The following is a 24,340-nucleotide window of genomic DNA, read 5'->3' as shown; positions in this document are numbered from 1 at the left end:
GCTACTGACACCGCCGCAAGCACCGCCAGCGGCTCGACGACATCCTGAGCCAGTGGCACCACAGCAGACATGCCTGCCATCCCTAGTGGTCAGTCGACCAAGCCTGGTGGTCAGTTCCAGGAGCCTGGACAGCTTCCATGATGCAACACCTTCAGTGGAGAAAGGCATCCACTCACCCTATCCTTTGCAGGATGAAGCACTCTGGGCACAATGCCCCCTCCAGAACCAGTGGAGTATCACATCCACTACCTCTGTCCTTGGCAGGATGAAGCACTCTGGGCACAAAGCCCCCTCCAGAACCAGTGGAGAAAGGCATCCACTACCTCAGTCCTTGGCAAGATGAAGCACTCTGGGCACAAAGCCCCTACCAGAACCAGTGGAGTATCACATCCACTACCTCTGTCCTTGGCAGGATGGAACACTCTGGGCACAAAGCCCCCTCCTGAGCCAGTGGAGTATCACATCCACTACCTCTGTCCTTGGCAGGATGAAGCACTCTGGGCACAAAGCCTCCTCCAGAACCAGTGGAGTATCACATCCACTACCTCAGCCCTTGGCAGGATGAAGCACTCTGGGGAAAAAGCCCCCTCCAGAACCAGTGGAGTATCACATCCACTACCTCTGTCCTTGGCAGGATGAAGCACTCTGGGTAAAAGCCCCCTCCAGAACCAGTGGAAAAGTCATCCACATGAGTGACTGTGGCTTTGCACTCCCCAGGATAAAGCAGTGGGCAACCCACCCACTGGAGAGGCTTGAGAGACTGTGGCTTTGCACTCCCTGGGATAAAGCAGTGGGCAACCCACCCACTGGAGAAACTTGAGAGACTGTGGCTTTGCACTCCCCAGGATACAGCAGTGGCATGGCGCCCCCTCGTGGAGCAGTGGGTTGTGCACTCATCCGGCTGAGGTGCCCCTCCTTCCCTTCCCCTTTGAGGTGCCTGTTTCATTTCAATCTGATGCCCCTGCAGTGTTCTCTCCGTTTGATGTCTGGTATCGAGTGTGGGCCTCGCCCATGCATTTTGGGCCCAGTGGTCTGCAGACAATTATTGGTGCACTAATCGGACTTGTGTAGTTGGTGTACATAATTGTATATACTGTATTTCAAGTTTTGACTACTGGTTTTTCATGATTACAATCGTTCAAATCATTTCCTTTTGTCCTTGCGTTCTTGAAACGGGGGTGGGAGGGTGTGAATGTAATGTTGCAGCATGTATTTGTGTGTATGTTGTTGTGGGTGGGGGTGTTGCGTGTTGCGTGTGTGTGTCACTCTCTTTTCCCTCCCCCCTCCCCTGTGTTGTAGGTGCAGTACTCACTGTGGTCGTCGCCGCCGCCTTTGGTGCTCCTGATAGATGAGCAGGAATACTATCGCAGGGAGTATTTGGAGTTCTGGCTCCATGGCGTCCTGGTTCCTCGTGGGATGTGGAGAGGTGAATGTTTTCCCTTCCAAGTCCTGTTTCCTCCGTGTTTTTGTTCGCGTTGGTTCAGCCCCGGAAAAAGTGGCAGATTGGCCTCTCATAATAGTGTGGACGGTACATTGTCTGCCGCCTGTCTGTTGGCGGTGACCGCCGCGCTGTTTGTTTGTACCGCCATGGCAGTCGGAGTGTTAAAGCGGCTGTCTATGTTGGCGGTTTCCGCCACGGTCAGGATTCCATTTTTGTTTTCCCGCCGGCCTGGTGGTGGTATTACCGCCGCTTTAACACCGACCGCCAGGGTTGTAATGAGGTCCTATATGGGACTCTCATAAGGCCTTCTTAAGAGCCATATTAACTAAATGGTCCAGAAAACCGTCCAGGCAAATTTTCTAGAAGCCAATAGATTGTTAAATCAGATAAGGAAAATGGAGGATGAGCTGATAAAAGTGTCAGGGGAAGATCAAAAAGAGTAGGCAGAACTAGAGCATGTGAAGATGGATTTTAGGATGAGGCTAGCGGCGAAAGAAAAAGGTAGATGAGAAGCGAGCGGTCTTAAGCATTTTGAGTATGATGAGAAATATGAGAAACTGCTTGCTTGGAAATCAAGATTTGACCGTGATAGAAATTACATAAGATCTATATGCAATACTGAAGGAGGGGGGAACCTCAGAAAGTAGGGAAATCCTGAAGACCTTCCAGACTTATCAACATAATTTGTATAAAGAAGAGACAATGATTACTAGTGAGGAGATTAAGGATGGTTGTTGGCTGCTAGGACACTGCTGGTTCTACAGTACATTGCACCAAACAGGAGAAGTTAGAAGAGGAGTAAGTAAATACATCTTTATTGCTTGATTAATATGAACCTTTGCAATGTAATACATAATGAAACACCCATGCATGGCACATGAAATGAAACCAACATCATGATTCATAAAAGTAAAACCAGTTGAAACCCATTTAAAAATGTGAATGCTTGAGTTGAGTCAGAAAGAAGTAAAATCCAAAGTGCAATGGGACTCTTAAAAACCAGCTTAAGTTGAAAATGCAATGCCAATTTCAGCACTCTATAACAGTGCAATAGGAACCATAAAAGAGCAATAGAAATTCATAAAACCTATTTTTATAAAGATGCAGAGTGAATGCTTATGATAATATCTGGACCAAAGCAATCTTTAAAAGGTCTGAGGTAGTGCAATTCGAAATTAAGGTGCAATTCGAATTTAGAGTGCAAATGATTACCTCTGTCAAGAATTGGGACCTAAAAATGACTGAGGGTAATTGTGCAAAATACAGAGGATTTAAAAATGTGAATACACATAGAGAAGCAGGAGGAATATGACTAATCAAACAATTCCTGCCTCCCTGGCAGCAACTAAACCCTTAGTTGCAGATTTTTTATCAAATATCTGTAACAATTTAAGCATTGTGCAGTTCAGACCAATATATGTAGGATCAAAACAGGCCATCACTGCCTCCTTAAATGTCCTTAAGCCCCGGTCTTTCCACTTCCTGTGGAGGAGCTCTCGTCGATCCCCCATGCCGGAATGACACAAGCATAAGACGTGAACAATGTTCTCCTGCTCTTGCATGCATAACTGACAGACGTTGTGCCCCAGCCTCCTTTTACATGGAAGAAGATGTTTTACTAGAGGTAATAGACACGACCTGTATTTCACAAAATGTACCTTGGCCCAGTTTCCATAAGTTTTGTTTAGCCCTGTGGTTTCTGACGAATCAGCCACCCATGACTACGCTTAGAGAGTTTGACTTTGCCCTCAACCATTGGTAACAACTGAGCACTAGATTTGGTTAGTTTTTCTAACTTCATACGGCCTAAAAAAAAAGTCCCAGGCATTTGTTATGCCCAGGGAGTGCAAGGCTTGGTTTAGAAAGACCCTTGCCAGAGAGCTTAGCCTGATTTCCAATTTATGCCAAAGTTGACTGACCAGGGAACCTTCCAGTGCCATGCTGAACCTATGACAATAGGGTGCAGAGGCTGCCTTCCGAGCCAAAGACTGCTTGGCAATGCCAAACTCCAACCTGATTTGTGCAGGTGATGTATTTGGGGGTAGTTGGGAGATAGACCTGTATATTTATTTTGAGAACCATTCTGTCCGGGGCGGCACAATCCTTACCCCTGAGTGCCTTGCTCCCATAGATTAGAGAGGGGAGGATCTTAGCTTGCGCCACCTGCAAGATTGGCGTAAGGTGGGCTATTTAATTTGTTGAATAGCGACCTCAGGCTGAAAGCCAAAGCGTTGTCCTTCTTCCTAATTTCCTCCAATTGGGTGCTATATCCTCTATTTCCCTTAAAATGAACTCCAAGTTACTTGAAGCTTTTTACTACTTCAAGTCTATCGTCCGCAAGGAACCAAATATGTTTCTGTACCTTTTTTCCTTGCACTAGTAATATATATATTTTTCTATTAATGGTCAGCCCATCTCTTGCAGAGTAAGCAATGGTTTCATCAAACAAGTGCTGTAAACCAACCTTGGTTCTGCATAGAGGAGGAAATCAGTGAGATGGAGATCAGGAAGGCTATAAGTAATCTAAAGAATGGTGAAGCTGCTGGCCTCGATGGCATATCCACTAAGCTTTATTAGATCGAAATAGAAATATGGATCCAGCTTTAAAAAAGCTATTCATTTCAATATTGAGGGGAGATGAAAAGATTCCAATGTTCTGGTTTAAGGCACTCACCTCGCTAACACTCAAGCATGAAAATATTTGAAAGTATGTGGCTTATACAGGCAAATATCATTGTTACATATAGAACATAGAATATTGTCCTCAATTCTGGCAACCAGATTGGCTACATTAGCTGAGGGGCTTATACAATAGACCTGGTAGAGATGTACAAGACACCAGTGGCAGTTATTACCTTATATGCAGCTAGGGCATTTGACCAGGCTAAATGGTCATTTCTTCGGGAGTGCCTGAATAGATTTGGTTTTCCTGATATTTCCTGGTATGGTGGAAAGGCTGATTCAAGCCTGTTATGGGGCCACAAGGGCAAGAATCATTGTTAATGTCTTCCATCCCAGTTAACATATATATTGAACACTTTGTGCTAACGATCAGGGAAGATGGTGGCATCCCGGCATTCAAATTTAAAAATTATGAACGGAAGATAACCTTGCATCCTGATGATATTGTTATATATACACATCAAACCCACAGAGAGCTAAACAGTGGGTGGAGTAAGTGGAGAGAGAGTTTGGGGCCCTTTTGCGTTATCAATTAAATGGGGGTAAAACAGAAGTTATGGAATGGAATATCTTTGTAGCACATTCTCTTACTGAGAAAGAGAGTAGGTACCTGGGGTACAGATAATGCAGGACCTAAAAGATGTTCTGCAAGAAAATGTGATTCTATATTAAGGAGGTGGAACAAAGTACCACTTATCATATAAGGCAAGGTAAACCTACATCGAAACAGCAACCTTCCCTAAGTCCACATTCCTTTTTTACACCATTTCTTTGGATTTTGAGAAAAATCAGTTAACAGAGGTAAGTGAAGGCTCTTCAGTTTTATCTGGGCAAACAAGAGTATCAGGTTGTCTTGGGAAAAAATGAGAAGATTGGAGAAAGGGGGGGGGGTTACAGTTACCAGACCTATCAACTTACAAATGTGCTTTTCTGTTTAAGAATTGCTGGATGTTAGTAGATTATTCAGATGAAACAACAAGAGGGCAGTTATGCAGATGTATGTTAATGGTGACAAATCAGGACAGTACTTCTCTGTATAAATTTGGTCTCCACAAATACCTTAAGAAGGTTCAGCTTAAGATTTTGAGATCAAGTGCACACAACACCCTTGGAGATCCAGCTATCTTTCAGCAAGATCAGAGAGCAACAGGCAGAAGGACAACACAGCAGAAAAGCAGTCCTTCTAGGTTAGCAGTCCAGAAGAGTAATTGTTCTTGCTGCAGCAAAGCAGTTCTTCTGAAAGAGTCTAGTTGTAGGTCCAAAAGTGTCTGATTTGGTATGGTCAGAAACTCAGAACTTATATTGAAATGTGCCTTTGAAGTGGGGATGACTTGAAAGAAGGGTCTTTGAAGTGCACACATACCCTTTCTTCCTCAGCCCTGGCTCTAAAGTATCAGTAGGGGATAATCAGCCCTCTATGTAGGGACAGGCATGGCCTATTCAGTTGAAAGTGTCAGCCCCTCCCATCCTTCCTGCCCAGGAAGAGCCATCAGAATGCTGATGAATGCAGAAGAGCACTCAGACACACCTAACATTCCTGTGTTTGTGTCTGTCTAGAGGGAATGCACAATGTTTAGCAGTCACCTCCACAAGACGTATAATGGAAACAGGCTGCAGGCACACAGAGCTGTAAGAGTAGAAACATTTCCACTTTTTAAAAGTGACATTTCTAAAATAGTAATGAGGATTTATCATTACCATTCCAGTGATATGAAACACAACATAGTTATTCCTTCTCAATCAGGAATTACAACTTAAAAATGTAATAAGGAATTCCCAATATTAACCCATGAGAGGGTTAGGCCTCCAAGTAGTGAAAAAATGACTTTGGTTGTTTCTTCACTATGGGGACATGCAAAACTTAACAGTACATGTCCTACCTTTGAGCTTCTTAGCACCCTGCCCTATTGACTACCTACGGCCTACCTTAAGGGTGACATATGTAATAAAATGGGAGTTTAATTGCCAGGTTGAAGTGGCACAGATGGACTATGCAGTGGCAGGCAGGCCTGAGACAAGTGGTGGCACTATCAATGCTGCAGGCCGACTAGTAGCAATTAATTTACAGGCCCTGGACACATAAAGTACACTTAAAAAGGACTTATCAGTAAATTAAATATATGCCAACTGTGGATAAGCCAATGTTACCACATTGTAAGGAGAGAGCGCAAGCACCTTAGCAATGGTTAGCAGCTGGAAGGTGCACAAAGTCCTAAAGCCAACAAAAACGAGGTCATAAAACGAGGAAGGCAAAAAGGTTTATACTGACCCTACAAAGATGGACATTTACCTCCAGCCTAAACCCAGGATAGACTAATCAATACCTTAACATATGGGGAACCCTTCTCCTCACCTGTGGACCCCATCTGTGCAGTATCTAACCTTAATTTGCTCACAGATGCAACCCAGTAAGCAGACAGTTATATCACTTTGTTGGGCATGGTGTTACTAATTTCACCACTTGGATCAGACTTCTGTCCCAAACCCAAAGAAAACTCTGTCCACAAGGACAGCAACCAACAGAGGCCACTGACAGCTGTCAATGCTATGAGCCAGACTCCATGCCATCCAATGCTCTCTGACCTCTGAAGTTTCTCAGAGTGAAGGGCAGTAGCCCCAGGTGACTGCCACCCTTTCCCCACTCTACCTCCTATCAGTTCAGGGTGTAGTAGCCTGCAACAGGCCCTTCATCCAAGGTTATGTACCATTAGGTTGAGCAGGGGACAGGTGTGAGTCCTTGTTATCTGCCCCTACATCTGTACTCCCATATCCCCTCCTCTGGAGAGTGGTACTTCCAGATAACTGCACTGTCAGGGCACCCTTGGCAGCCGCCACTTCCAAATCTCCTGTCACCGTGGATACCTCATTCCCAAGAATGCAGCCTATTGGCATCTTGGGACCAACTATGACCCTCTTTGGGTCACCTCCCCACCCTACTCCAGGGAAATAAGGACCATAAGGTGGTAAAAAGACCTGCCCAGGGGCTGGGGTTACCCTACACACCAGGCCAGTGTACTGCTCTGGGGAAACTAGCCTTTCCACTATCATGGTATGGCTAGCCCCATTGTCCATTTGTTATGCGGTTCCTACTTTGGTAATAGGACTGCCTGTTTAGGATGGTAGAACCGCTGAGTGTGGGAAACTGAGTGCAACCCCTACTGCAAGTAGCTGTCCTCCTAACTCCTCGCTGGCTCGCAGTACCTACCTAAACCTCCAAATCTGTCAGGGTAAAATGTGATTACAGCAACCTGAACATGGAGCTTTGATTTCCCACGGAAGTTGTGAAACAGGTTGTACCCCTTCTGTTCAGTTACTCATGGATGTCAAGACTGAACATGAGATGAAAAATGAATTTTCAATACTTTTATTGAAGCAATCGCAATCTGGTATAAAAAGCATGTGCTATGGTATTTAGGCAGATGAAACAAAGCAAGGAAACCAACATGATGATCAGGGTAAAGAAGATAAACAACCCCACCATATTGTGTATGTTTTTCGGTGTGCCATAGATCCTTACCTAACCCTATGTCTATATCTGAGAGCATAGTGGTTGTAACAGTCTGCCTTATCTGACTTAAGGGATTGGCCCCAGCCCTAACCCTGGATAGAATAGCATGGGTCTGCCTGTCATGTAAGTTGGCAATCCTCTCAGGAGGCTACATTTTCACCACCAGAGAGCTGCCTGTCGTGCAGTACGTGTCCCAGGATGATTATGACCGGAATGCCCTCTAGCCTCATTGGGTCAGTGTGTAGTTTATATAATAACAAACACCATTTTGGGACCACAGTTCTGATGTAATGCTGTGTCTTGGAGATAGAAGCTGGCTTCTTGTCTGGTAACACAAGTTAGCATATCATGTACTGCATGTAACAGCCTTGGACAAAGGATACAAATGATATGTGGTGCAAATGCTGATTAAATGTACAATCCGTAGAATTAAGCAACTGATAAAATATGTAAAAGCCATCACTAAAAAGCAGTCTCCCTATCCATCAATAAAACCGTGTTTAAAATGTGAATAAGGCACAATCCGTAAAACTAAGCTAAAACTGGGTTGCCTAATTTAGAAACTAAAAGGGTCACAACATCCTCCTCTCGCCAGTAATGGAGTGCAGATTTGAAGGATTACAAAAAGAGAGTAAACGATTCTAAAGTACTCTAAAATTGTCTATAAAAATGTCCACGGCCATGAGCAGAGTGTCCCAAAAGGAGGTGGCCAATGAAGATACTTTGGGGCATATTTATACTCCGTTTGCGCCGAATTTGCATCGTTTTTTTCGACGCAAATTGGACGCAAAACTAACTCCATATTTATACTTTGGCGGTAGACGCGTCTAGCGCCAAAGTCCATGGAATTAGCGTCATTTTTTTGCGTGAACACCTTCCTTGCGTTAATGATATGCAAGGTAGGCGTTCCCGTCTTAAAAAATGACTGCGATGCTATTGCGTCGTATTTATACTCCCGGGCAAAAATGACGCCCGGGAGTGGGCGGGTCTAAAAAACCAGCATTTGCGCCTGATTTTAGCGCCTGGGTCAGGGCAGGCGTTAAGGGACCTGTGGGCTCAGAATGTGCCCAGAGGTGCCCTCCCCTGCCCCCAGGGACACCCCCTGCCACCCTTGCCCACCCCAGGAGGACACCCAAGGCTGGAGGGACCCACCCCAGGGACATTAAGGTAAGTCCAGGTAAGTATTTTTTTTAATTTTTTTTGTGGCATAGGGGGGCCTGATTTGTGCCCCCCTACATGCCACTATGCCCAATGACCATGCCCAGGGGACAGAAGTCCCCTGGGCATGGCCATTGGACAAGGGGGCATGACTCCTGTCTTTGCTAAGACAGGAGTCATTTCTATGGGGGATGGGCGTCGTAAAAAAATGGCGCAAATCGGGTTAAGACGATTTTTTTGCCTCAGCCTGACTTGCCCCATTTGTGGACGCCCAAACGCCATTTTTCCCTACGCCGGCGCTGCCTGGTGTACGTGGTTTTTTTTCACGCACACCAGGCAGCGCCGGTCGGCTAACGCCGGCTAACGCCATTCAATAAATACGGCGCCCGCATGGCGCTTCAGAATGGCGTTAGCCGGAGCTAATTTTTTGGGCGCAAAACTGCGTTAGCGTAGTTTTGCGTCAAAAAGTATAAATATGGGCCTTTGGGTCATATTTATACTCCATTTGCGCCAAATTTGCGTCTTTTTTTAAAAATGCAAATTCGGCGCAAAACTAACATTTATTTTTTTATGTTAGACACGCCTAACGTCAAAGTATAGGAATCTGCACCATTTTTAGATGTGTGAACCTACATTGCATCAATGAGATGCAAGGTAGGCATTCCCATCTAAAAAATGGTGCTAACCCCATAGCCCCATATTTATCCCCCGTGCTAAAATGATGCACAAGTGGGAGGAAGGGCTAAATAATGGTGCAAAGCTTGCTTTGCACCATTATTTAACACCTGGTCAGACCAAGCGTTAGGGGACTTGTGGAACCATTTCCACGGTTAAACAACATGAAATGGGTCCACAGGTGCCCTCTTCAAGCCCCAGCTACACCCCCACCCACACCAGAGGGACATCAGAGAAGGGGGGACCCCATCCCAGGTAAGTATAGGTAAGTATTTTCTTTTTAAATTAAAGTGCCATAGTGCACCCAACTTGGGGCTCCCTGCATGGCACAGGGTGCAATGGCCGCGCCCAGGGGACACTGGTCCCCTGTGCTGGCCATTGGGGTGGTGGGCATGACATCTGTCTTTTCCAAGACAGGAGGCATGTGGTATGCATGGTTTTCCTTCAGAAAATGACGCTAGGCTGGTTAAAGGCAATTGTGTGCCTCTAACCTACCTAATGTCATTTTGTGGTGCAAAACCCCCTTCTACCATACCGCCACCCCCACCCGGCTAATGTCATTTTTTTAACGCTAGCCCACCCTTTGCACCGGCTTGCGCCATTCTATATTTATGGCGCCCGGCTCGCACTCAGGAATGCGTTAGTGCAGTTTTACACGAAAAAGTATAAATATGCCCCATTGTTTTTTATTACAAAAAGGTCTGAACTAAAAATCCTCGAAGTCTTGCATAAGGCCATCAACAACATTAGTTGAGATGGAAACCAAGCGGCACCTCACGTCTTCAGATAATGTTACCACCAAAGCCTCATCCAATAAGTCAAATTATCCAAATCCTCAGCCTCCGCTGGCAAATCCCACACCTCATGAATACAGTTCTCCCGTAAATGCTGGAACCTGCCAATTGGAAAATGTTTCAAACATGAAGTGAATTGAAAGGATGATATCAGCAGGGATATCATCCCATGTATTACCCTCACTGATGACAGTGTTTCAGCCACTGCAAAAGTCAACTTTTCTAACTTTTCGAAGTTAAGCAGAGTATTACTGGCTTCTTTCTCTGCCATTATCTGTTGTGTTTGTGTGAGGTTAAGTGGTAGAAATAATTCTTTTAAGTTCATGAGCTTCCAGGGCACCAGGTTCACTTTGAGAACCTGTAGAGTCCAACTCCGCTGCATAAGGGACCTAAGCTGACTCTGTCCATGTTGTAATAGGGACGTGTAATCTTGTGTAATGTATATTGCAAATGGCACAATGCTGTTTAGTGTATAAATGCAAGTGGACAATGTGTTCATACCATTATCAACAACGGCTGATACTTTTTCTAAATTGACCTGACCTATTTGCCTTAAACAAGCATCAGCTTTCATTTATGAAAGCTTCCATATTTCGTTGTATATTGCATAGAAGAATCTTTTGGAGCATGGCTTCCTAGGATCTAACCTGATATTATGCAAGCCTACGTCCTCGGAGAGGAGGTGTTCCTCAACAGCTATCTGTGGTGACTATACCTGTATTTTGTGTAATGACATGACGAGGGGCCAGTCTGCTTGCTTTAAAACCCTGTGTAGAGTTAATAAAACATGCATGACAACCATTTGTGTTCATTGGCCACAATAACCACCCGTTGAGACCTGAAAGTGTAGAATTAAATGTACTTTCCTTAACCATACCAATGGGCTGATCTTTCACATGTTGCCAATTCTCGAATTTTGCTATAGCGGAATGTTGGACACGTTCACATTTTTTACTTTTGTAAAACCCAGGCAAGTTGTTTTTTTAACAGGTTCATTCAGAAAAATATTATGCAGTGGTATTAAGCATGCTTTATATAAGGCGTTTTGTACTTGCCAATCTTTTGTTCCCCAAACAGTTTTTAAATTAATTGTTTTCTTCTAATATTTGTAGCCCTGCATGGCCAGCTGGGAAAGGAATACATTTGGAAATATTAATTTAGTACTGGTGACAAAGGTTTTCCATGCTTTTATTGTGGGCAGTTTCAAATAATATGACTCAGGATCTGTAGCAATATGCCCATAAAAATGTGTGAATTCATCTATATATGTTTTGGAACTCCCCACTGGTGGAGTGGAACAGTGTTCCCATTGTGTGTGATTAGAAGCTGTACATAGGGTACTAGCTCTGTGTATGTAACTGTGCCCATAATAATGGTAGCAACATTTCAACATAATTTGCAGAATTCATGTGCATATCTTCACTTTTATATACAGTATAATATTCAAGTTGAGAAAGCGTAGAATCAACTGTTTTTACATCCCATTCATCAGACATACCATTTTAAGTACATATGGATTTTAATAATTTCAATACAGTCAAAAATACCATATGGAACTTTATCCCAAACAATACCATCAGGAACTGGAATACCAGAAATGTTCAATAGGTACTTCTCTCCCAATTTTGTGTGATGACAAATAAGGCTAAAACACCTCAGCTACAAGTTCAACAGCAGGGTGTTCATGAAGATAATGCCAATGTATGAACAAAAAGAAGACAATGACAAATCCAATCCATAGGAAAAATGCAAGCATTACTAATATAATCCACAGATAATACCATGGACGAATCAAGTAAATGTGTTAAGCCAGTTAAAAAGCTTATGTATACCATGTATGGAAGTGGTAGCTGAAGATGAGGAAAGTCGTCTATGTCATAACCAGAAGCAGTCTGTGAAAAATCTGGAGCTGGTTCATCATAAAAATCTCCATCAGATTGTGATTCAGTAAAGTGTTACAGATTTATTTCTGGGACATTTCGTGTGTGTGTAGTGGTAACTAAAATCAACAAATGTTCATTCTCCATCCTCCCCAAACTAGGGGAAACAATTTCAGTGTTGTTTAATGCTTGAAGAGGTATCTCCTATATGAAAGGGGAAAGGGAACTGCCCAGGAATCCTTAGGGTCTACAGTGGAGGATGGGCCACATAATGTAACATTATTTGATCAATGGAGACAAAATGTTTCTCTTCAAAACCAGCAGTTCTGGTGCTCTCTATTCCAAGAACAGACACCGGTGCTTGGTAAGATGGGCTAAACTCCTTCTTCACAGGGATTGTCTTGCAAACCAGATCCCCAATTCTTGGAATCCAGCCTGTGGAAGTTGTTGAATCCCTCATTCCCAAAGTGGTAGAGTATGCAGGGGAACTTTTATCTTGGAGCTGTTGTAATTCCTGCAAGACAGTGATATGTTCATTTATGCCAAATAGAGTTTCTGCAGCCACTGCTCCAGGACCATCAAGATCTGGGATGCATATTGGAATGCCACACAGGACTTTATATGGCCTCCCAAAGACCTTGTAGGCAGATTATTTCATGCTATTTCGACCCCATATAGGTGATTAATCCAACTATGACCTGCATCTAGTACTCTGGCTGTCAAGGATTGCTTTAAATCCGTTTTTCCTTTGCACTATTGAATTTCCATCAGGATGATAGGGGGAAGAATAACGCATTGCTACACCCAACGTCCCTGTACATCTTAGAGGAAAAAGCAGGGCCCTGGTCTGAATGGAATGCGGCAACTGCATATGTCCCCATAAAGACTTGCAACTATTTAATAACAGTGCAAACATCAGCCAAGTGTTGTGGCCACACCCAAAGGAACCTGGAGCAAGAGTCTACTGCTAGTAGAATATATTTGTATGCACTGGCAGAATTTAAAGGATCACAATGGTCCAGGTACATCACTGCAAAGGCACGTTGGACACTGAGAGGAATGTCTGTGGTGGGTGTTTAATGGTGGAACCTTTGATTTGTTGGCAGATGTCACAACTAAGGAATACTGTTTGATCTGTCTGGATAGACCATGCCACCAGTAGCATATTTTAATAGTGAATAGTAGCTGTCACACTACCATGGGCAGAAGCAGCACACTCATGAGCCTCTTGAATTAGTTCTAGACTAGGATATTCTTTGGAGAATAAGTTATTGTAGCTACTGTTGAGTGTCAAATGCAGATTTCACTGCTTCATCAGCCAATGAATTCCCTACAACATGTATTTCAACACGTTGATGATTCAATGTATGTATTACATGAGCCTGTGGCAGTCGTTCTTGATATCTGCCACCTTCCCCAAAAGCATTTTATGCTTTATGGTGTTTCCTTTGGAGTCTCTAAATCTGTTAGGGCTCCAATAGTGTAGGTTTTCATTGAAAGACAGGTTACAACAATACAAATCAAAGATGATCAGTGTGGGAAATTCAGGATTTGTATGTTCCAATGCTAAAATCAATGCTTTCAGTTCAGCAAGTTGTGCGGTACCGTCCCCAAGTAACTGGGTACAGTTTTGTTGAGGGTGGAGCGCTTCATCCATCATTACTCCATAAAGAGCTGTATACAAGCTGTGGAGTATTGTTGTTTGGTATCTACAGCAGCTTGAGCTGAGCCATCAGTATTGATGTATTTTTAATGATCTAGAGGCATAATGTAAGGGGGCATGGGGTACTCATGTTCGTATTGGACAAAGTCTTGAAATTGTAATTTTGGGTCAAAGACATAGTCAACATCAGTGGCAGTTAAGGAGGTAACCCATTGTATCCATAGTGAATGCAATGCAGTTGTGTTCAGAATGCTGTTTTTTTAACAGCCTCTAGGGCTGGGACTGGGGTAATGACAATGATGCATTTTCCCTGGGCCAGTGGTCTCTGAATACAGCCATGTGAAATGTAGTCAATATTTTTTTCAATGGATGCAAAACAAACTTGAATTATTGCGTATTAATACAGCACTACCCCATTCAGGGCACAACTGCATTACGGTATGGTATTCTAAGATTCCAGAAGGTGCTCAGTCAGCACTTTGCAATAAGAAACCAGCAGGTGGGGATCAATTATTTCGTGTCAGCACTTTGAGCTGTACATTAGGATATGCCTTGACTACTTACATCTAAATCCCCTGTTCTCATTAAATCAAGAATCACAGGTCCCACCTGTACCTCCACACATCCTGGTGCGTGTCCCAAGGTCATCTCACTTCTATATAGAACAACAATGGGTCCAGCAGTGAAGAAGATCCTGTGTAAAGCCCTATGGGTATGTAGTCAGGTATATAGATTTGTCCCTGGGTGTAGTCATATAGTGGATGTGTGTCACTTACCATGTCCTGATATCACTTGGAGGTTTAGGGGGATGAATTAACACTCTTCGGGTGTCAAGTGCTTGGGGTGGCGCAATGTATCTACCAATACCTCCCATGCGCTAGCAATCTCAATTGAGGCCTGACCACTTTTTGCCTCTCTGAGTCTTACTGCTCCTTCATATCCTGGCCATTTAAGAAGCTCTCGCTCCCTTATAGCCACCTGGTGTCCTCTTGGATATTTCCAGTATCTAGCAATCTCTCGTTTAGCAAGCTCAAAAGTTACATCTTGGAATCTACTTGTGGCTTTGGTCTTTGCAGTTTGCAGGAACCGGCTCAGTAGACAGAGTCTCAATGGCATCAGCTAGCATACCCACTATCTCCTCCCAATAACTGCGCAATTCAGGGCAACTCCAGAACATGTGAAAAGATTTAGCCCCTTTTGCCCCACAACTGGAACAGTGCGCATTTGTCAAATTATAATACCTATTGATCCTCCCCTGCATGAGGGTTGCCCTGTGTAAAATATGGAAGTTAATAAGTTTGAACCTTGCATTTCTAGCTACTTTGGGTATCTGCCGTAGTATCACCTCCCAGTCGATGTCCGGAATAGCAGTTCCTAAGTCTGCCTCCCATCGGACCCTCAGTGCCGTCAGGAGTAAAGAGACATCTCCCCCCGCAATCGCCCATATAAACATGTAACTGCCTTGAATGTTCCTGAGAAAGTAGCTATGTATTGGCAGCAAGCCATTTGTGGGTTGTTAGACTTTTCATCCTTGGTGTGGTCTCCCTTAACTTTCTGCTTCTGTTACCCAGGTTGTTAATGTGTGCTGGGCTCTGTTTTTGCTGTTTTTGTTACTGTCGGTACTTTACCACTGCTATCCAGTGCTAAAGTGCAAGTGCTCCTATACAAAATATTGGTTCATCCATGATTGCCATATTTGATTTACCTGTAAGTCCCTAGTACAGTGTTCTAGAGATACCCAGGGCCTGTAAATCAAATGCCACTGGTGGGCCTGCAGTACTGGTTGTGCTACCCACATAAATAGCTCTGTAATCATGTCTCAGACCTGCCACTGCAGTGTCTGCGTGTGCAGTTTTAACCTGCCAATTCGACTTGGCAAGTGTACCTACTTGCCAGGCCTGAACCTTCCCTTTTCTTACATGTAAGAGACTCCTAAGGTAGGCTCTAGGTAGCCCCATGGGGAGGGTGCAGTGTAGGTTTAAGGTAGGACATATACAAATGTGTTTTATATGTCCTAACAGTAAAATAGTGCTAAATTCATTTTTTACTGTTGCAAGGCCTATCCCTATCATAGGTTAACATGGGGACTGCCTTTAAATATGCTTAAAGTGTAGATTCCCTTTGGGAGCGGATAGACATGTGGAATGCGGGGTCTCTGAGCTCACAATTTAAAAATACAACTTTTAGTAAAGTTGATTTTGAGATTTTGTGTTTGAAAATGCCACTTTTAGAAAGTGAGCTTTTTCTTGCTTAAACCATTCTGTGACTCTGCCTATTTATGGATTCCCTGCCTGGGTCAGTTTGACAGTTGGGCTGTTTGCACCTCTCTCTAGACAGTGACACAAAGGGAGCTGGGGTGTAGCCTGCCAATCCTGATGAGCCATCTGTGCTAGGAGGGAGGGGAGGAGTGGTCATGCACACCTGAAAGGGCTGTGCCTGCCCTCACACAATGCAGTCTCCAACCCCCTGGTGTGTGTCTGGGGCCTGGCCTGGGCAAGGCAGGATTTCACAAAAAGTAGAGACTTTGCTTTGAAGTAAGCCTACTTCAAAGGGCAAAATGGGTATAAGAAGGGCACCCAAAACCACAGACTTTAGATCACTTCTGGAAGCCAAGAGGAACCTCTGCCTGGAGAAGAGCTGAAGAGCTGAGGAAGAACAGCTGCCCTGCCTGTGACTGTGTTTTGTGGAGCTATACTGTAGTTGCTGCTTCTGCCTGTGCCAGAGGGCAAAGACTGGACTTTGTGTGCCTTCCTGCTTGTGAAGAACTCTCCAAGGGCTTGAAACTGAGCTTGCCTCCTGTTGTTGAAGTCTCAGGGACAGCAAAGATTTCTCCCTCCCAGGACCTGGAGCCTCTGCTGAGACTCCTGCCCTGCTAAGTGGTGGCCTATCCAGTTCCTGGGGCATTGACAGCTGAAACTGGTGGACCAAGGTTGGAAATCCATGCACAGATTGCCGTGCAGTGAAATTTCTGACGCAACATCTGAGAGTGGCTAAAGAAACAACGCGCCGCCAGCTCCGCGTCTGAAATTGACACAGTGCTTGCTGCACAGCTGTGAAATCGACGCACGCGGCTGGAGAAACAACACTTGGCATCGTTGGCGGAGGCTGCAACGATGCAACATCGCTGGGCGTGGGAAATCAACACAAGCCTGCCCGGACCCGAGGTGCTGTGCACGGATCGATGCATCATTCCCCTGTGAGGAAAGAAGCAACGCACGCCGAATGGACCAGAGAAGGAGAAACAACACACGGCCCTGCTTGTGGGTGAGAAATCGACGCACCGCTTACCTTTTTTGATGCACACTCGCCCGTGCAGGTTATTTTGACACGACCCAGGTACATTTTCACACTAACAGCGTTAGCTTTAAAAGAATATGAAGACTTTTTTTTGTGCATTTTAATTAATAACTTGATCTGTGTATGATGGATTTTTGTTGTTTTGTATAGATAAATGTTTTCTATTTTTTCTAAACCTGTGTTGTGTCATTTTGTAGTGTTTTCATTGAGTTACTGTGTGTGTTGGTACAAATACTTTACACCTAGGGCTCTGAAGTTAAACCTGCCTGCTTGTGCCAAGCTACCAGGGGGGTGAGCGGGGGTTAGCTGAGTGTGATTCTCTTTTACCCTGACTAGAGTGAGGGTCCTTGCTTGGACAGGGGATAATCTGACTGCCAACCAAAGACCCCATTTCTAACACTGGTGATCAGCGGATGGGATTGGACTTGTATTTGTACTTCACATACAGTGATTAAGTGTATACTACTGTTTTGAGTTCAGACATGACCACATACTGCTTGTCCTGTGATTTGTTTTCCTTTTACTTTGGGACTTCTTTTTTGTTCTACTTCTTGCTGAGCCCTTGATTGACTTTTTTTTTAAAACTTCATTTGGGAACTTGTTTTTCTAACTTTGGAACTTTGCACTTTTTTAACTCTTCATCATGTCTCAATCTGGAGATGCATAAGCTGGAGCTGCTTTTGACACAGAGAAATTGGAGAGCTACACAGTGGCTCAGTTGAAGCAGTTCTGAAAGGATTGTGCCGGTCCCATTAAGAGCTCATCCAAGAAGGAGGACCTGCAAAAGGTGCTGAGGGCCTGGGTGACAGCCATACAAGCTGATGGGCACAAAGAGCAGGAGGAGGAAGGGGAGCCAGTCACTCACAATGATGTAGTGGGTGGGCCTGTCATGTCCAGGGAGAGAGTCTTCAGGGCAGGTAGCAATGTGCCATCCAAGGGGCTGACTTCTGAAGAGTTACAGGACAGACAGGCACATAGAGAGTACCAATTGGAGCTGGAAAAGCTCAAACTCGAGAGGGAGAGGGAGGACAGAAGGATGGCCATTGAGGAAAAGAACATATTGTTCCCTCATGAGCTTAGCTTGAGAGAGCTAGATCAGAAGAGTCAGTCCAGTAGAGATGGTGGCAGCAACAGCACAGTGCAGCCTGAGAGAAGAGTACACATTCCAAAAGACCTAGTGAAGGATTACAAGAGGGAGGATGACATATACTTGTGGTTCAAGGGGTATGAGTCTGCTCTCAACATGAATCTGGTCCCTGAAGCTTATTGTGGGGTGTGTCTGTGGAAGCACTTTGAGGTACAGGGGAGAGATACTCTGACATCCTTAGGGGATTCTCAGGGGCTCACTTACTCTATCATGAAGGATGACCTACTCACAAGATATTGTCTCACCCCTGAGCAGTATAAGGACAAGTTTAGGTCCTATAAGAAGAAGGAATCCCAAACATGGTTGGAGTGTGTTGATTCATTCTGCAGGTCACTGGATGGTTGGGTGAAGGGCAGTAAGGTAACAATGTATGAGGGACTTTACAATTTGATTGCTTGGGAGCACTTGAACAGTTTGTGTTTTCCAGAGCTGTGCCAGCACCTAATTGACAGCAAGCTGACTGATCCCAGGAAGCTTGCACAGGAAGCGGACTGCTGGGAGAGCACCAGGGTCCCGAGGTATGGGGGAGACCATGCCAAGGGTGGGCAGGGTCCCTCTCAGAAGAAAGGGGGGGGAAGGGTAAACAAGGAGAGTTCTCTAATGGGCCCCAAACTGATTCCCGGGGTAATGATTCCCAGCCCCCCAGTGAGAAGAAGCCATGGTTCTCCAAAGGGAAGACAGTGGCAGCCCCCCCCCCCCACGTAAGTGCTATGCATGTGACTAGGTGGGACATGTGAGGGGAGACACCAAATTCCCCAAGAGTACACCAGCACCCACTGGTGCGCAGTCCCAGGGTTTGGCTAGTGTAGCGCTTGGAGAGGAGTTGGTTCCAGGTGGGTGGGAGCCAGCTGAGATGACCATTGTCTCACTAGGGGACAATGAGATGGTCCAGAGAACCCTCGTGCCTGAGAACACTAAAAAGTACAGGCAGTGGGTTACCATCAATGGAGAGAGGGTGGAGGCTCTGAGAGACACAGGAACCAGTGTGACTACATTGAGGAGTTGGCTGATGTCTGAAGTGCAGATTGATTCCTGGGTACTTCACCAACTAGTTGCAGTGGACAACTCAGAGCGCCTGTGTAGAGTGTTGCAGGTTCCCATTGAATGGGGGGGGGGTCTCAGGTCCCTTGAAAGTAGCTGTGAGTCCAACCATGCCTGTAGATTGTTTGCTTGGCAATGACCTGGAGGATTCCCCTTGGAAGGAGGTGGAACACAGGTCACACTTGGAGATGCTGGGTTTGCCTGGGTGGGTATGCATATCCATCAGGTCAATGGCAGCCTGTCAGGATTAGGTGCAGCATAGAAGACATGCCCCACTCTGGAGGGTTTGCAGCAGTAGACTGCAGACCAGGTGGCTGGCAAGGAGCCAGGATCTCACCTGATCTATTTGGAGGATGACCTCCTGTATAGTGAGCTCAATAGAAGTCAAGGCACTGATGAAATAATAATATGGGGTCAGTAGTCCATGTGTACTGAATTTCAAAACAATTTCCACATCAAAGTAGACCGTAAAGGTTAAAAAAAACTCCAATTTATTCTTGGAATGGAATGTTCATCTTTTGTTTGAACAGAAAACAGCCAACACGTGTTTCGTCGTAGGAGAACTGATCCCCGCGACTTCCTCAGGGCTGTAAAAGATACCAAAATTACTATAAAAATAACATAAATAATATAGTATATACAAAATACAATGAAGTAATGTTTATCTATAAAATTGATGTACAACTAAAACAAAACCCACATGACTTAGTGAAAATATCACCTAATATACCAAAAGGAACTTTTGGCAACCTGTGTGTATCCAAAATTGACCAGAAGAGACACTCCTCTTATCTATTCAATCTAAATTGGAAAAAGCGTGAGAAACCAGGACACCCACGTGAAGAAAAAGAAAGCCACGGAATTGACAAAGCCCAAACTAAACTCCAGGTCCTTAGCAAAAATCCGAAGAACAAAGTTTCCAAATTTTCAAAATTCAATTAGGTCGTGCAGTAAAAGACAGCAATAACTCCAGAAAGGAAGAACATACCTCAATATGGTATGATGCAAATATTCAGGAAACCAAGTAGCAATATAATCCCTCTGGTTCCTAAAATCAATAAACTGTGAAAAAAGCAAATGGTTTGTGAAGCGAAATTAAAAAAGAGACATCCCTCAGATTGTATTAAACAAGCCAATAAGCACAGGCACCTACCAACTATGTGGCTCTGTGTATCGAAATCCAAAAGGAATACTCGTTAGGGGTGTATATGTAAACACCAACTTAACTGAAAGGAAAAGAAAACATAATTTGAAGATTACGGGATAAGCTGCTGTAAACGGAAAACATACTGCGATTTAACGTGATCGCAGCAAAAATAAACCCCACGCTTACCTAGCGTTGTTGAAACGGCACGTAATAGCGTGTCGTGGAGCCATATTATGAAGGCTCCGGTCAGCAAGTAGCACAACCGGCAACCCTGTGTTTGCGTTTAAAAGATGGCAGAAAGAGTAAAGAACAGCAAGGACGGACAACGCTCCAAGGCCCGGACGCCATAATTTTGACATGTACTAAAGTAAAACGAAAAGCCCTGAGCGCCATCTTGTAAAGATTATGAGAACTACTCATAAAGTTATGAACTTTAGTCTGCATAACGAAAGAAAACAAAGAAAGTATTGAAATTAATAAGAAGTAAATATAAAATGTATACAATTTGTATGTAAGAAAATGTAAACTGCCGACCCACATTCACTTTGTTAATGGAACATACTGAAATGTAGATGGATGATGAGAAGTTACACATCCCCATTCCTCAATAAGAATGAAAGTACAGACGATAAGGTTGTACAGTGACAGAAAATCATCAAAGAATGAGTCTATTTAGTATTATACAGTAGCAAGTAGTGACCCTTTATGTGGTAGACAACCCTCTTCACGTTTGTGTCATGACACTCATCACAAGTTTCAACTCAGAGAGCTCCTCATAATGTACACCAGTTTCCCTTCATACATAAAATTATGAATATACATACACACCTAAATGGGAGAAAAACAACAATGGTAAAAAGAAAAATCCACATCCTTTGAACCATACATAGTATCAAATCTAAGATGATTATGACATTGCAATATCAAAGATGAATGAGGTCAGACGATTATCTAAACATCTCTACGGTATGCTCCCAAGAGCTCATGTCAGTCAATACAGATAACAGATTCATTGATGCAACAACAGCACTGACTGGGAAAGGTTGGCGATAGTGTACAAGTGACATTTGTCTGTTAAATCAAACATACAGGGCAGAAACAGAGATAGTTATATGACACACTCCCAGTGCATATATGTAAACAGTACAAGGGGCAAATCGATGTTAACCCAAGACATACTCCATCTCATGGTTAGTGTTGAGGCCTGCTTCCACAGCCCTCAATTTGAGAATCCAATAGCATTCAAGTTTTCTGAGTGCTAATTCCCTGTTCCCTCCCTGCGGATCTCTATGTACAACCTCCAAGCCAAAAAACTCAAAACTCTGGGTTTGGCCCTGTTTCCGGCACTGACTCATGTGTATTTCAATGAGATATCTCTCATCCCCTTGTCTAAGAGCCCTGTAGTGTTCACTCACTCTCGTTCTTAAAGATCTGATAGTACTGCCCACATAGTAAAGTCCGCACTTGCAGATAATTATATATATAACATAACTGTTATTGCAAGTAATGTTTGAAGCAATGCGGAATTGATCACTCGCCTGACTGTTGAAGGTAGATATCCCTGATCAAGTCCATTTGCACATACCGCAGCGTCCACATTTATGGAACCCCTTGTTACGACTTGTAAGCCAATCCTCATGCTGATGTGTAACTGGATAACTGGGACACAATATGTTCTTAAGGGTTCTTCCCCTACGATAAGTAAAGGTAGGCAAATCCAAAATTAAGCCCTTAAGGGTTGTATCAGCTTTTAGTACATGCCAGTGTTTAGTCATGCATTTACATAAAATTGCTGAGGTATGTGTATAGCTGACTATACATCGCAAATTGGTGTTGGTAACTTTAGCTTTATGTCCAAGGGTGTCCTCCCTAGTTAAGCGCATGACTCTACTGCGTGCTTTGTTCAAAATACATGACGGATAGCCCCGTGATTTGAACCTAACCTCCATGTCCTCAATGCTATTCCTAAAATCCTCATTCAGGCTGCAATTTCTTCTTGCTCGCACCATTTCACCATATGGAATCAAGTTGATTTGGTGTCTGGGATGTGAACTCGTTGCGTGCAGTATTGAATTGCAGGCTGTACTTTTTCTATAAAGACGACTCTCAATTCGGTCATTGTGGATAAAAAGTTGCACGTCCAAAAAGGTGATATTAGTCCTACTCTGTTCCCAGGTAAATCTAATATTCAGATCATTTGAATTCAAATAGGTAATAAAATTGTTGAGTTTGTCGATGTCTCCTGTCCATATCATAATGCAGTCATCGATATATCGACCCCAGAAAAGTATATCCGTGTTCCAAGTATTGCCTTCCATGCTCCAAATCACCTTCTGTTCTAAGTATCCCATAAAGAGGTTCGCATATGCTGGTGAAAACCTAGAACCCTTGGCAACCCCCCTTTTTTGTCAATATTTTGAGATTGTTTTGGAGGAGGGGGAAGATCCACTGGCCAGGAGTACCGTGTCTAAAAATTGTTTGCATTTACCTACTAACGTGGTGAATTTGTGAGTGCCTTTTTTTCCCTTGAATCGTCTTCCCTCCTGTATAGTGAGCCTAAGGTTCCTGAGCCTGGGTCAGCCCATGTGCTGGTGGTACCTCAGTGTGTCAGGGGCTTCCTACTGGGGTTGGCTCATGATGTGCCTTTAGCTGGACATTTGGGGCGGGACAAGGCCTTTGAAAGGCTTGTCACCCCCTTTCACTGGCCCCTAATGCGCAGGAACTCAGATGCACACATTGCAGGTCTTGACAGACTTGTCAGGCAAGTGGCAAGAGTGCGGGGAAATGTAAGGCTCCCTTCTAACCTTTTCCTTTTGTTAGTACCCCCTTTGAAAGGGTTAGTATTGACATTGTGGGGACTCTAGATCCCAAGACAGCCATGGGCACAGGTTCATCCTGGTTTTGCTGGACCATGCCACCCGGTACCCAGAAGCCATTCCTCTGAGGTCAATCACTTCACCTGTGGTGGGTCGTGCTTTGATGGGGGTTTTTACCCGCTTGGGGTTCCCCAAGGAAGTGGTATCTGATAGGGGACCCAACTTCATATCCACATATATGAAGTCTCTGTGGAAGGAGTGTGGGGTAACCTACAAGTTCACCACCCCTTACCACCCCAAAGCAATGGTGTGGTTGAGAGGTTCAACCGAACCTTGAAAGGCATGATCATGGCCCTATCAGAGCCCTTGAGGCGGAAGTGGGACGTCCTCCTACCATGCCTTCTGTTCGCTTACAGGGAGGTGCCTCAAAAGGGACTTGAGGTTAGTCCCGTTGAGCTCATCTATAGCCACCCTGTGAGGGGACCTTTAAGTCTGGTGAAGGAGACGTTGGAAAAAGCTTCTAGTAAACCCCCCCAGGATGTATTTAGCTACAAGCTGGCTCTGAGAAACCAGATTGCCCGCTTCAGGAGTCTCGCACAGGAGAACCTGGAAGCAAGCCAGGGGGATATAAAATGGTGGTATGACCGGAATGCCACTCTGGTTGAGTTTCAACCTGGTCAAAAAGTGTGGGTGATGGCACCAGTGGAGCCTAGGGTGCTCCAAGACAAGTGGACTGGGCCTTATGAGGTGGTGGAGTGGAAGAGTGAAGTCACCTATCTGGTGGACTTGCAGACTCCCAGTAACCCTTTAAGGGTCCTGCATGTTAAACGCCTCAAACCACACTTTGAGCAGACTGAACTGTCCATGCTCCTTGCAACAGATGATGGGGTGGAGGAGGAGAGGGAGGCTCTTCCTGGCCTCCTTTCTGCAGGAGAAAAAGATGGGTCTGTGTAGGGAGTGATCCTCTCCCCCTCGCTGACTGCAGAGCAGCAGAGGGACTGTCGCCAGGTGTTGGGTCAGTTTGCCTCACTGTTTTCCCTGATCCCAAGCGTCACACACTTGTGCACACATGATTTGGACACTGGGGACAG

The 24,340-nt window shown here is 44.5% G+C and overlaps 1 long non-coding RNA gene across 3 annotated transcripts in view; it reads right to left on the bottom strand.

Moving 5' to 3' along the window:
- Window positions 1-20,737, bottom strand: part of LOC138282312 (uncharacterized) — a 107,923-nt gene extending 87,186 nt beyond the window's left edge. For 2 of the 3 annotated variants that reach the window (XR_011200913.1, XR_011200912.1), the window contains exons 1-3: window positions 20,620-20,725; window positions 20,440-20,512; window positions 20,275-20,348 (exon numbers count right to left, since the gene is read on the bottom strand). This is a non-coding gene — a long non-coding RNA (uncharacterized lncRNA). Of the gene's footprint in view, window positions 1-11,758; window positions 19,874-20,274; window positions 20,349-20,439; window positions 20,513-20,619 lie in introns of those variants that run through there. The other variant, XR_011200914.1, reaches the window with a different exon arrangement.
- Window positions 20,738-24,340: the final 3,603 nt, after the last annotated feature.

The sequence above is a fragment of the Pleurodeles waltl genome, chromosome 2_2 (genome assembly GCF_031143425.1).
Source record: "Pleurodeles waltl isolate 20211129_DDA chromosome 2_2, aPleWal1.hap1.20221129, whole genome shotgun sequence".
NCBI lineage: Eukaryota > Metazoa > Chordata > Amphibia > Caudata > Salamandridae > Pleurodeles > Pleurodeles waltl.
The sequence above is the reverse complement of the archived record's forward strand: the minus strand, read 5'-3'. Positions and strand labels throughout refer to the sequence as shown.